The following is a 15245-nucleotide window of genomic DNA, read 5'->3' as shown; positions in this document are numbered from 1 at the left end:
AATAACAAGCTTATTCAACCTCATGAAACAAGTTACATCGATGACAAGATGAAATATGCAATTAGCAAAAGTAACTTAGTTCTTTCTCTGTGAATATAAAAATAACAATACATTCAACAAACATTGGAAATGAAAAAAATTTGGATTTCACTTTTTTTTATTTCATGCAGTGAAAAATTGAAGCAAAGCAGAGTGAAAAAAATTTTCGAGTAATGTAAATTTTTGAGAAATGTAAATTTTGGGTCATGTAAAGATGAGTGTTGTTGGGCTGGAGAAAAGAAATGGGGGTAGGGTCATAAGTCTCATTTGTCATTTTCTGAAAAATAACTTTCCTTGACCCATGAGAGAAGTCATGTTCCATCAAATGAAGGAAAATGAGTTGTTGTGGAAAATATTTTCCCAACATTTCATTACAACCAAACAAGGAAAAATTGAAAAACATTTTTCAAAAAACATTTTCCGTCATACCAAACACACCCTTCATGTTATTTCTTTCTTCCATGTCCAACATTTGCTTTTGTGATCTCATCATAAAAAACTTTTATAACATAAAAAAGATATGAAATAAATTAAATCCTTATCCGATAACTTATCAACTTTTTTAAAAAAGCAAATCCCTTGAGTTTTCTTCTTCAAGTAATCTTTCTTTCTTCTTATCTTTTATTTTTTTTTAATCCTTTTTAGACAAGGAAATATGATATAATTTTAATACATCATTCGTTTTAATTTGTTTATCTTATTTTGATTTGACACAAAATTTAGAAAATAAAGAAGACCTTTGAATAGTGACGAAGCCAACATCTTAACTAAAGGGGTTCAAAATCAAAAAATATGAACAAAAGAACTAGTCGAAGGAAGTTCAACGTCTGATATATGTACATAAAAAAATAATTTTAAACTTGTATAAATAGTATAATTAAAATTAAACTTGTATAAAATTATTTTAGCTAGCTCCGCCCCTACCTTTCAATCTTATGATCTTAAACATATCATACAAAAAAAATTAAAATTAGAAAATTGCGAAAAAAAGGAAGAACATATTGTTTACATTATTTTCTAGACGAACAAAAATAAAAAGTAGATAAATAAATTGAAAAGAATGAAGTATTTGACAACACCATAAAGTATATAATCTAATTTCGGATAATATCTAACAAGAAATGGCAAAAGTGAAAAGGTCGTAAATCACAATCAGGACCAAAAAGTTTGAAAAAAAATATTATAATATGGAATAGTGAATGTGAAAAAGCTTAGTCATTTTCACTCGTTTAATTACACACCACACTTTTCTTAATCTAGAAAATGGGCCTTTTCAAGTATGGATAATAATACTTATAGTATAAGTGAAACATTTGAAAATGATACAAATATAAGGATTTAGATAATATATATAAAGTGAAACATTGAAAAATGATATAACAAATATAAGGGTGTGTTTGGTAAAAAAAAAAAATATTTTAAAATATTTCAAAATGTTTCTTAGGAAAATAAATACTTTTCTTATGTTGGTATGTAATTGAAAAGGTTGAAGATGGGGTACGTCATGTGTTGCTAGATGGAAAGGACACAAATAAGATATGTTTTAATTAAGAAACTCATTTTTTATTTTTAAGGAACTTATTTTGTCAAAAAAATATTTTTTGAAATTTTTTGCCAATCGAACAATATTTTGTGGATCTTTTGCACATGTGCAACAAGTATCTAATTTGTTAGGGCATGAACTTTTATTGTATTATATTATTGCATGGACCACAAAAGAAATAAGTGTAAATAGTGGGGATGGGACCATATAATAAAGTTGATGAAAAAAGAAATACATGCAAATAGTGAGCATGGGTCCACTTCAACAAGAAAGTAAAGAACGCAAAAAATTCTTACGTTGAAGGGATGATTTCCTCAAAATTTGATTTGATAATTCACTGACTTTATTTTATCTGGTTTTTTATGTAAAACCTAAGAAAATATTATGTTTTATGTCTTTTTCTGATAAAACGTAAGAATTTATTATGTTTTACAAATTTATTTGTAAAACGTAAGAAATTTTTATATTTTTATAAAAATCAACTCTGTTAGTTGATTGTTAATAAAAAAGTAAAAAACATAATAAATTATTACGTTTGGCTTATTTTGATAACTTTTTAAATAGGTAACTTATTTTGATATTTTTTTACTTTAGTGGCTTATTTTCGTTTCGAGTTGTCTCACATATGGTGTCTACAAATGCCTCAAATATGCAAAAGTTTTTGTGTTTCCATTGGTCAGGTAAGAAGTCAATGACATCACATAACTCACATTTATCTCTTCCATAAACCAAACTGTCTGTCTGTTTGCAAGTACAAGATACACCTACAGGTCAATGATACAAAAGGGGGGACTACTGTGGTCTTGCTTAATGATCTTGCAGAAAAGCTGCTGGACACCTCAGCTTTTAAGTTGGTCAATAGGCACTCATTGAATAACAATGACAAGTCAACAAATCCAAAACCTGTGCGTCAAAAAAATTGTGTTCAAGCTTAAACTGAACAACTTTAAAATAAAAGATAGGCTTGAAAACTTTACAACCTTGAAGCTTTTCATTCCAGATAAGAAATTCACATTGCAGTACAGCTCAAGAACAGATCCGAAGGTAAAGTAATATAGATTGTATCATTATATAAACGTATGCACGTACACTTTGATTAACAATTGGTTTTGTTCATTAACTAGGGAAAACACAAAGTAGAGGATAACTTTGTTCCTACGAATCAGAATGGCAAATGAATTACAGTGGTCAATTAGGAAGATTATCTAACAGATTCACATGACGATGAGGATGTTACCACCTCGAAAAGAAGAACGTCAACAAGAAGGATTGCAAAGAGAAGAAATCTATTCGTTGATGATACCGATTTTACTGATGGAGACAAAAAAAACAGCAAAGAAATAGCCTTTACTCTTTACGCTAGACGTTAAAAAATTGTGTACTACCATATGTTTTCCTTGTATAGTGACTGCAATAATGTTTGTTATCATAGGAGATTAACGATTACTATCCTTTGATTTTTCTGGAATTTATAAATGTAAACATGTTTTTGAGTACTACTAGTTTAACGTAGGTGTTTTGTGTTGGGTTCGAAATTGAAAGAGCGTATTGCAAATCATAGAGATGATAAATCAGATGATGCAAAAATATACTAAAAATATATTATTAAATATGGTTTGACCAATTGACCTATATATTAAAAATTAATATTATTGAAAAGCATAAAAACTAAGGGGGAAGTTTCCCTAAATAGACTCTTTTTGTGATGCTATTGTCTAATGATATGAGAAGAGCGGTTTTCTATTTATAAAGTCCCAAAACATTTCCTCAAGAAAGAGGTTAGCCAAATATGAAAAAATTTTATATTTTACTTTTAGAAAAACTAAAAGTAATTATATTATTACTTTTATTTTATTTCTAAAAAAAAATAAAACTTAATTTTGGTAAGAAAATCAGAGCAAAAATCCTAACAAATCTCTCCTTTTTGGCTTGATTTTCTGTAAAATATTCTTGATCCTCCTTCTTCTTGTGCATAATCTTCGTTCTTCACATATTTTTCATATATCACTGCTGTTTGACATGCTTTAAAAATTGAGCTTTTGGGTTAAAAATTTATGATCCCTTTCGAATTAAAAAATATTGGAGCCCTTTGTAGGGTTAAGTATGTGACAGCAGTATTGTTGAAAATATGATTGACAATTATCTCCACATGTAGTTTTATTTTGACAAAATATCTTCATTATCATCAAATTGATTGCAACTTTGACCTTCTTAAACTTGTCTTTAATCTCGTTTCATCAAACCACTGGATCTTTGAACCATAGGCTTTGATACCACTTATTGGGTTCGAAATCGAAAGGGCATCATGCGGGAGCTTAAAATTTGCAAACCATAGAGATGATAAATCAGATGGCACAAAAATATACTAAAAACATATTATTAAATGTGGTTTGGTCAATTGGTCTATATATTAAAAACTAATATTATTGAAAAGCATAAAAACTATGGGAGAAGTCTCCCCTAAACAAAACTCTTTTAAGGACTACCTTATGGAAGCTATTGTGTTATGATATGAGACGAGAGGTCTTCTATTTATAAAGTCTCAAAACCTTTCTTTCAAGAAAGAGGTTAGCCAAATATTAAAAAAATTTATATTTTCCTTTTAGGAGAAGTAAAAGTAATTATGTTATTATTTTTATTTTCCTTCTAAAAAAAGTAAATTCAATTTTGATAAGAAAATCAAGACAAAAATCCTAACACTTTGCACGTGTATTTAGACATGAATAAAAAGTGATGACCCGGAGGCATTCCGAAGGAATCTAGAAGAGCATATAGGATATCATAAATAACTACTTTCCATCACTATAATAACTCAAATGGTCACTCAATTTTGAATTTTTATCCCAGAAAGTCACTCAACTTTAGACTTTTATCTCAGAAAGTCACTCAACTTTGATCTTTACTCAGAAACTCACTCAACTTTCATATTTTTACTCAGAAAGTCACTTAACTTTCACATTTTTACTCAGAAAGTCACTCAACTTTCACATTTCTACTGAGTGACTTTCTGAGTAAAAATGTGAAAGTTGAGTGACTTTCTGAGTAAAGATCAAAGTTGAGTGACCTTCTGTGATAAAAGTCCAAAGTTGAGTAACTTTCCGAGATAAAAGTCCAAAGTTGAATGACTTTCTGGTATAAAAGTCCGAAGTTGAGTGACCATTTGTGTTATTAACTCCCACAATTCTTCAATATGAAAGTTTGAATCAGTCGACCATTGTAATGTCTTTTAAATCTTAATACTTACCAGAAAAATTTACGTTTATGTAATCAAAATTCTGTTTCATCCGGAATTATTTGTCCATGTATACTTGTTTTTTATGCCAAAACATTGTGGACTCCAAGTATTAATCAAACATTAAATTTTTATATATTTTATCACAATACGTATATGTAACCAGTTATGTTTGATCATTCTTTATGGTGTACCTAAATTAAGACATCATAATCCCTTAGTTTTTATACGTAAAATTCTCAGGTTCTTGAACTTGGATCAGAGCTCTACATTTGACCAACACGATTCCTCAACGAATTCCAACTCAAAATGATATAGAAGAAATGACTTATAATTCTAAATTGCGCGGATTCTTCACTTTTGATGACACACTCATTGGATTCACCAAGAGTGTGTTGCTCTTGGAGAATCCAACACACATCCACCAACTTCTTTAAAGAGTTCCGAGCAATGGCTCTTTAGTTTTAATGTCAGACCCGTGTTGCATCATCAAACTCGTGGAAGAGTCCGATCAAAATAGAAGTTATAACTTGTAATGAATATCAGTGCACACGGCCTCTTCTTCACCTTCTCCAAATAACATGATTTGCTAATCCGATAATCACGTCAAAAGGATATCGACACTATCACCTTGCCTAAAGACCCCGCTAAAAGCCAAGACTCAAACTTAAGCATCATCTAACCAAATGCATGGGCTACATAGTGTAATCCACTTGTTTTTTTATTACAAAAACCAAAAGAAAGGTGAGAGCTTTACATTTACAACTTAGTGCAAGTGCATTGTAGGTGAGTTTTACATTTATAAAAAAAAGTGTATAAAATAGAGTATAAGATGAATTGTGTGTAATATCAGTTTTGACTTAGAGGAAACAATACATTAATTCAATATTTTAAATTTTGAATTTAGACGTTTGAAAATTATAAATAAAATACTATTAGGGGTCATTTGGTTGTGAAAGAGTTATTCCAGGATAATTAATTTTATTAATTATCCCACCATGTATATGGGATAACTTATCCCATCACTATGGTATAAAGGGTGGGATAAATAATTCCGATACTAACTAGTATCACATACCAAACATGACATAACATAATCCTTCATTTTATTCCGGAATTATTTATCCATTATACCTCACACCAAACGATCCCTAAAAGCTAAGTTGTAATGCTTCCCATATTGATATGACAAAAAAAAAATTCACCTAAAATGTTGGATAAATTATAACTTTTGATTTAGGTGAGCCACCACACAAATATACATCTCTAATTAAAGATTAATTTATCGATATTCGATTCAACTAAATACACTATTGAGTTAAATTATTTTGAACTTTTATTTATTTTTTAAAACTTGATTAGATAATGTCAATGCATATTTTTTTTAAATTTGCACTCATGTATGACATGTCAAGGGTCAATCTTCCAGTTAATATTAGATAAACAAATAATAACTTAAGAATGTCTTGATGAGGGAAATCCTAGAACTTGCAGGAAGAGAACACTGATGAATCATTTATATTATATTTGTAACTTTAATCTAATTATGATGAATAATTATTATATTGCCAAGTAAAAGAAGAAGGCAGAAGAAAAAAATATATTATATATTAAAAAATATATTATATATTTAATTATATAGGTAAAGAATTATTCTCTGTTTTAATTAATGTGGCATTATTGAAATTTCGTAATTCAAACTTCTAAACTTTGAATATAAATTTGGACAAAGAAGCTTTATGTTTTTTGAAATATCATTTATATATTTAAAAACTAAGTACTATAAATATAATACCTAATTGAGAAAAATATAATCTTTTTTTCGAGAAAAAAAATGTTGCATAAGGCCAATAGTTCCAGAACCTTCAAGACAAAGTAAAAGTAATTTGAACCCATTTATGCCCTAAATAATTTGGAACAGTTGTATAATTGTTAGACTCGTCTCTTTACCCAGGGTTGACCATGTGGTTCAGGCAAAGACCATGTGGTTAGGGCAGGCAAGGGAAATAGAAAGGTATAAACTATGTTGTTACCTGCATGTCAATATAAAATATATAGTAACTCAAAAACTTAGTTAACATTGTTGACACCACACTCTACAATCAATTTCTTGTCACCACCTTTTTTCATACGTCACCCAATTGTTGTTTTTTTCCTTCTCCTCTTAATAACTATCTTCATATACCCAAAAGTGAGTATCACGTGAGCACTGCACTTTTACAAAGCTGGCCTTAAGTTGTATGCTATAGCAATGTAATCGCTAGTTTGGATCAGGCAGTCATGTCACATCAATACTGAATCATACTTAGTTGATTATGAAAATTCAATTATGCCAATATAAATTGAAACAAAGATAGCATTATACTTCTTATTAATAGGTAAAATACTTTGTTTAAAGAAAAAATCAACTTTTTCTCAATTTCAAACTTACTAGCAAGACTATAGCAATATGTATATTCAAATTCATGTTCATTCAACTATAGAAAAATCATTATTATTATTATTATATTTTAATATAGTTCTCCCTCGAATTCATCACGATATAAATAAAGCTTACTCGGGGAAAAAATTTAACAAGGAAAAGAATGAAATAGATGAAAATATAAACAGTAGATAATAACATAATAGAAACTACAATAAAATAATAAGATAATAGAAATACAATTTTAAATAAAAAATTCTCAAAAACCGACTAAACATTCATCTACTTGTATCAAACAAAACAGGACATTAGAAACACATCAAATCATAGTACCAACACAAAGAATAATACAGGCATATAAAATACTATAATTGCATTGCACAAGAATAATACAGGCATATAAAATACTATAATTGCATTGCACAGAAGAATAATACAAAAAAAAAAAAAACTCTTAAATGCAAAAAGAGGTTTATTTTATAGTTAAAAAATAGTACTCCTTTCATTTCATAATAAATGAATTGTTGGATTTTGACATACAGATTAAGAAAAAAACATTAAAGACATAAATTTAACATAACTTTCTATTTTTACCCCCAAAAAAGAAAAAACTGACCTTGTAATACCTTTTTAAAAGTTAGTTGGTTGTCAAATCATAAGGGTAAATTTGAAAAAAAATTCAATGATTCACTTATTTTGAAACATCAATAAATACCCCAATAATTCACTCAGATTTAGGAGGTTAAAAGAAACCTGCCGCATTTTAAAGAGTTTTTTTCATGTAATATATGTATTAGCCAACATTAATTTTCATTCCCATGTATTCTGAAATTATTTTCATATATTTTAATATTTAATTCTTACTCCTATGCATTTTAGAAGTCTTTTCATATATTTAAATATTTAATTCTCATTTGCATGTATTTCGGAACTCTTTTTTCATGTAATAAGGAGAAAAACCTACCAACTGTTATAAAACAATAAAGAAAAAAGAAGAAGAGTAGAGAGAATAGAGAGAGTAATTCTTATTTCTTCTCTTGAGAGAATCTTTTACAATGAAGGAAGCCCTTCTATTTATAGGGAGAATTTGCCCCTAGTTTCACACTAAAAGACAAATACATCAAATCCTGATAGATATCAACTAAATCTTATTAGATCTTGATAGACATTCACTATAATGTAAATACATTTATAACACTCCCCCTTGGATGTCAAGATAGATAATGTGTCTCGTTAAAACCTTACTAGAAAAAATTCAGTGGAAAAAAAATCTAGTGAAGAAAAAAGAGTACACATATGCATATAAGTTGCCTCATTAAAAACCTCACAAAAAAAAATCCGGTGGAACAAAATCTTGTAAGGGAAAAAGAGTCCAGCGTGTATTTGCTCCCCCGGATGAGAATATCAATGAACTTTTGCATCCCGATCTTGTGCACCATCTTCTTGAAAGTTGCAGTTGGAGGAGACTTAGTGAATAAATCAGCCATATTGCCACTTGAACGAATACATTTTTTTGTAGCTTATATATGTAGAAAAACTTTGATGAAGTGTGCTTCGTTCTATCTCCTTTTATGAATCCTCCATTAAGATATGTTATGCATGTTGCATTATCTACGTATAAAACTGTGGGTACATTGTCATATTTTAAACCCCATTTTTCTCAAAAGAGATGTATCACGGACCTTAACTATACACATTCTCGGCTAGCTTTATGAATAGTTATTATTTCAACAAAGTTCGATGAAGTAGCTCGATAGACTGCCTTGCATATCTCCAAGATATAACAGTATCCCCAAATGTGAACATATTACATATTTAAGACCGAGATTTATATGGGTTAAATAAGTACCCAACATCAGCATGACTAATAAAATCGGGACTGCAATCTTGCTAACAAATTAAACGAAAAGGCTATATCAGACCTTGTAGTAATTGCAAAATACATTAGTACATCAATTGTACTAATATACGACACTTCATAACCAATTCAATTCGGTATATTTCTCATGTCAGCAAATAATCTATTGCTTTCAAAACTCTCCAAGAGTTCCAACAATTTTTAAGCTATAAGCTTATACAATACAAGGATTTTAAATAAGTTTCCCAGAAACTTTTATATGCTTCAAAACTTTTGAATCCTTAGTAAGTGTTCATTTAAATTTTATCATGTAACAATATTCAACATTTCATAAATGAATGTTCAAGTGTTTGGACTGCAAATCAAATAAGTTTTACGCTTATCAAAATACATCCTTTAATGTCACTTGATAATGTTTCTACGTCAGTATGCTTAAATAAACGTAGAATTCAGATCCTCGTAATCTTTCACAATATTGTGCCAATTATGTATCAAAGATATCATTGATGATATATCATTTTATATTAGTTCACAATGTAACATAACATTTTGAGATCTCATCACTTCATTATTTTCAGGTACCTGAACCTTTCACAAGGTTTTATAAAGTGTTATGTCGTAGACTCTTCAAAAGCACATTGCCTTTTATTATGATTATTTGCTCCTTATCCTTTTCAAGGATTATTTTATTTAGAACCGATTGGTTTATCATGCTTCACACATGCATAGACTTTATCCTTTAAGGAAACAAAATAGGAGCACTTGCAGCTAAAAATGAGATGCTTTCGGCATTTAACTTGAATGATCTTTTGGATGAGGATTTGGTGATAATTCCTAATATATTTCATAATTGCTTATAATCTCCCCCTTATGTTAGGAAAACTAACATGCATCCTTCATCATCTTTGAGTAATTTATCTTTGTGAATCATGGCATATTTATTAATCGTATACCGCACATCAAAATTATTAGATGGAATAATTGGTTTCTGACCTTGAATCAATTGAGAGGGAAGAAATAATCATAATATATTGATCTAATGCATACAAGTGCTATTGTATGCAATATATCATATTTCATACCAATACATGAAACTTTGTTCTCATTAGTAATGGTTGAACTATTTATGGAAGACATTCAATGCTAAACCATCATCATCAAGATGAAATATCTTGATTACACAATCTGAAAATTATGCTCAATTTATATTGAACAAGTAACTTTATGAATATCAAACGTAGGTTGACCATGAATGTACATGTGATCATCTTATTAATGCATCTTTTCAATATATCACATGATAGGTGAACGGGCCCATATTCACCTTTTATATTTTCAGATTTAAGGAATTCAATCTCAACATTAGTTGGTCCAACCAACTTATCATGAGAACAAGCGACATAACAAATTCTCGAATAACCTTCTAGTTCTTTAATACATGTCTAATATTCAATATGCACATCTTTGAGATGTGTAATGCCCCGTAAAATCCTCTTCCAGTCTGAGCCTTAGAGAGTAGTTTGGTAAAAAAAAAAATCTGAGTCTAAATATTTCATAAATATCCTTCCAAGTATGAAATACTTTGAATCCTGTGGGAATCAATTTGAACATGAATTAAGATCATAGAGGTCCCCTAACTCATTGATGAGTTGAAAGCTTTCCTATCGTTCAAGTTTTAGTGACCGTCAAAATTTGGGTCAACTTCAATAGATCATAACTCATTGTATATATTGAATTAGAGGACCTGCTATATATCAAATGAAATATATTTGAATTATCTTTCCAACGATACTAATTTCATCCAAAACCGATATCGGAGCAAAGAGTTATGCTTGTTTTACTCCAGCGTGTTAGCCTGGAAAATCCGTGATGACCTTTTGTGACGACTTGTCACAAGCCTGACGATCCGTCACAAAATGTCATCACCTTAAGGCAGAAAGTCACAAAATCCACCCTTTTTATGATGACAATTCATGATGGCCTTTCATGGGCCTGACGGTTTGTCACGAATGTCGTCAGTTATTTGTTTTAGTAATTTTAGAACATTTTTGCAAGGGTATTATGGTCATTTTCCACCTTTTGGGAGCTTCTATAAATATGAGAACCCACTTCCAAAGCCCTAATTTCATCATTTTCTCTTCCAATTCTCTCAAGAATATCTATCTAGGGTTTCATCAAGAACCCTAATCTTCCAAATATCATCCATAAATTCTTCAAGATTTCTTCAAGAATTAAGTTCCTCATAGTGTGGGCTTCGAGAATTATTTATTACAAGTGCGGATAGAGTCTCAAGCATTAGAATTCATCCAGTTTCAAAGATTAAGGTATGTAGATATTGATTCTTGTATCCCTTTCATCCAAGAAGCTTAAGACCCTTTTTAAAACTAAAAGATTTTATGTTTATGAGTTTTTAATGATTTGTATGAGTTTAAATTGATGTTTAATGTGTTGTTGAGTTTTGATTTATGTTTACCTACAAAATTTATGAGCTTTAACCCTAGTATGTGGAATTCATGTGATGTTTGTGATCGACCTTCTTAAAGTTATTTTCTATGTGATGTGTTCATGACTTTTGGGTGTAGAAATGGTTGAGTAAGTGAAACATGTCCCCCATAGGTTTGATAAAGAGCATAGGTGAAGCATAAGGGCCATTATAGTATGTTGAATAGGAAACCTCATATTGTGAGTTAGTTTGTGCTTAGTGTTTGATAAAATGCCCAAATGAATGAATTATTCCATGGTAGTAGGAAATTCCCAAATAAGTGTGAACCCGTGCATGTCTAGTGTTTTGTTAAAGGACCTTAGTGAACAAGTGGAGAGGTGATAGTAGTAAATTCCCCAATTATGTGCTCTTGATATATGTTAAGCTTTTAATATATGCCAAGTGGTTAGCAAGTAAGTTACGACGTGATAGTATGAAGTTTCCCCAAGCCATGTGATATCCAAATACATGTCAAGACTGATATAGGCATGAAGTACTTGATGTAAGACCTTGTTGAATGGAGTAAGATCTAGTAGCATGTTTTTCCCTACGTTATTATATGATTATGACTCCGAGATGGCTAAAGTGACCCCTCGATGACTGTGAAAATGCTTTGATGATTGTGATGATGCATGAATGATTGTGATGCTATATAAATGAACGATTATGCTTTACTTTTATGTCATCGAGTCCTGGGGGTATTTATACCCGACAATAGAGTTGTTGTCTAGAGCCCGTGTCAGTTTCTCGATAATTCCAGTCGAGCCATGAATAATAGAACTCTATTTTCTTAGACAAGTGCAGAACTTAAGAAAACTCAGTAATCTCAGTTATCTCTGTAATCTCTGTATCACTAGTAATCTAGCCTCAGTCCTGTAATCAGCTCAGTTCTAATAGTATTCAAGTGATTCAATTCTAATCTGAGAAGCAATCCAAGTAATCTATTTAAGCTTAGTATCGTCAGTCAGATATCATGATTTGATATCTTTTTCGTTAGATATGGAACTAAGTAATATCAGCGTAACGCAGTCAGATCTTTTGAGAAACATGATCAGTATCAGATTCAGCTTTGTCTCGTACAGTCTAAGAATAAACCCAGAGTCTTTCAGTTGGGAGTAGGATTCAGCACCGAGCGAACCCAAGGATGGGAACTCACCGGCTAGTAGAGGGTATGATTCTTAAAAGCAATTCTTGCATTCCAGAACTATGTAGCCAGCACAGAAAAAGGAGTCACCTGTCAAGCAAGCTTGACATCCTGTTGATGGTTACCACCAGAGAGCCTGACCTTAGAGAAAAGATAATGTCTTTACCCGTGGCATGATATTGGCACCCTCCTAATGAGGGATTAATGTTGGACCCCACTTATGGTAGGTTGGGGTATATTGGTTAGATGACTACTTCCCACAGTTTCAGTTTCAGATTCAGTCAGAGTTTCAGAATTAATCTTCAAAAGTCAGGAATGTTAGATACAGTCATATATCTTTATGAGGAACTCAGATAGTTACATTGATTTATGGACCATCCCGTCAGATAGGCTTGGTCTCATATACAGTTTTTTGATATCATATTTAGAGATATGCCGCCAGACATGCTTAATCATAGTATCAAATTTCTATTGAATATTCTTGTTGTCAGATTCAAATATAATCATATTTCTTATCATTGATAAAGCTTCCAAAGTAATTGATTAGAAAAGTTGATCTCAGTCTCAAACCATGTTGAGTATTATTATTATCATATCAAGAGATCTCCCATCAGAGAGGCGTGATCTCCATCTCAGATTCTATTAAGTATTCATGTTGTCAGATTCGGACATGATCATACTTCTTATCATTTAGAATCGCTCCGGAATAATCTATTAGAAAAGTTAATCTCTAATTCTGTCAGTCAAAAACAGTAAGCTCATAGTTCAGTCCTTGATGTAAGTATATCCAGATCCTTAGTTATTAGTATTAGATGAGTCAGTAATTCCGTATCTCAGTTTTAGTAGAGAGTTCAGTCTGCAGTAAGGTGGTATCCGAGTTTTAGTATCTAGAGTTGCGATGATTGTGTTCATGTTCTGTGCATTCATGTATGTGTTCTTATGCGGCATCTTTATGATTAGTCAGTTTAGATATTGTGCATGCATAAGCCCTTGCATTAGCCTACCTCGTCTACATACTCGGTACATTCCTGTACTGACGCATTTGTGCTATGGTATTTTATTTGACACCATCGGTTCAGAGGCGTAGGATCCAGAGTATACTCAGCAGTTTAGTCTCAGTCAGCAGCAGTAGCAGTGAGTCCTCTTCTTTTGAGGACGAATCTCAGTTTACTATTATTACTTCAGACTTTATTTATTTTCAGTTGATGGAGTTAGTTGGGGACCTGTCCCATCAACTCTATAGTTCAGATAGTTTAGAGGCTTTTCAGAAGGATGTATTAGTATTCAGTTTTTTGTAGTATGAGTATTCATAGATGTGTTGAACCTTATGGATAGTTTCCGCATTTATTTCAGATATTATGCAGTGTACAGGTACAGATATCAGTAAAGGATTAGCTTGTGGTCCTTCGGGGTCATAAGCACCGTGTGACATCTCAGGATGGGATCTCGGGGCACTACAAGATGTCACAATAGTTTGTATCAATTTATGAACTTTTATTCTAGTAAACTTCAAGTTTACCATGACATGTACTTTTTTCTTTAGTAAATTTTAGATTTACTATTACATGAATAAATTTTAGATTTACTACTTTAGAAGTTGATTTCAAAATAACTCTTCTTAGTTATTCTACCTCATTCGGAGGTGATTTGTGATACCATCACAATCAAGTGGACGTTTGCATTAATAAGCTTCTCATTCCCCAGGAATGAAATATAATCGTGCCTTAAGACTATCAAAATTTGATAGCTTATAACCTCGTTCATGATATTGCTATTTCGAGAGCACATAGAGGCATACATATCTTTCAAAGCATATCATATATTGCTACCACATTCACTTCAAGAATAGAGAAAATTGTCATCTTTCAGACTTATCATATATTGCTATCAAATTTACTTCATGGAATGGAGCATATTCAATGAACAAGTTTGATGACTTTTTATCAAAAACACATTATTTTGCCTTAGCCATCATAATATCATCAATATGGTGCATTGAGATTTAAAACTCAATGTCTCATCCATATAAAGGCATCTTAGGCATAAATTCATATTGAAACTTGAACCCAATATCTTATCATCGTGATGCATCGAGACTATAACCCGACATCTTACCCTTTCATACAATGGATTGAACCCACATCTCATTCTCAATCCTTTGAAAACATAATCATATTATTGTTAATAGCTTAAAGTACCATATAGAAATAACAGTGAACTGGAAGATAATATTTAAGGTGCCCATAATTATTCACGCGAATGATCAAGAAATTAAAGATTTGTTTTAGCCCTCAAACACAACTAACTAAATGCAAAGTTTATGTTTTAATCACTGCTGCTTAAGGTCTATATCATGATGGGTTAAAATTTAAAATAACCAAAAGAATCACAAAAGACAACATCTATAACCATTAGCAGTTAACCTACTCTCTTTCCCTCTTAGTTTAGACAGTACCCTAAGGTAAAAGTAATAGAGATATACCACCTTCATAAACAATATCAAAATAGACATTCATGTTGAACTT

The 15245-nt window shown here is 30.9% G+C and overlaps 1 long non-coding RNA gene across 1 annotated transcript; it reads left to right on the top strand.

Moving 5' to 3' along the window:
- Positions 1 to 2188: 2188 nt before the first annotated feature.
- LOC124889020 lies at positions 2189 to 3094 on the top strand. Its single transcript, XR_007047638.1, has 2 exons — positions 2189 to 2626; positions 2707 to 3094. It is a non-coding gene; the product is annotated as an uncharacterized LOC124889020 (long non-coding RNA).
- Positions 3095 to 15245: the final 12151 nt, after the last annotated feature.

The sequence above is a fragment of the Capsicum annuum genome, chromosome 11, assembly GCF_002878395.1.
Source record: "Capsicum annuum cultivar UCD-10X-F1 chromosome 11, UCD10Xv1.1, whole genome shotgun sequence".
In the NCBI taxonomy this organism is placed as follows: domain Eukaryota; kingdom Viridiplantae; phylum Streptophyta; class Magnoliopsida; order Solanales; family Solanaceae; genus Capsicum; species Capsicum annuum.
This window is presented reverse-complemented; position numbering and strand designations above follow the sequence as displayed.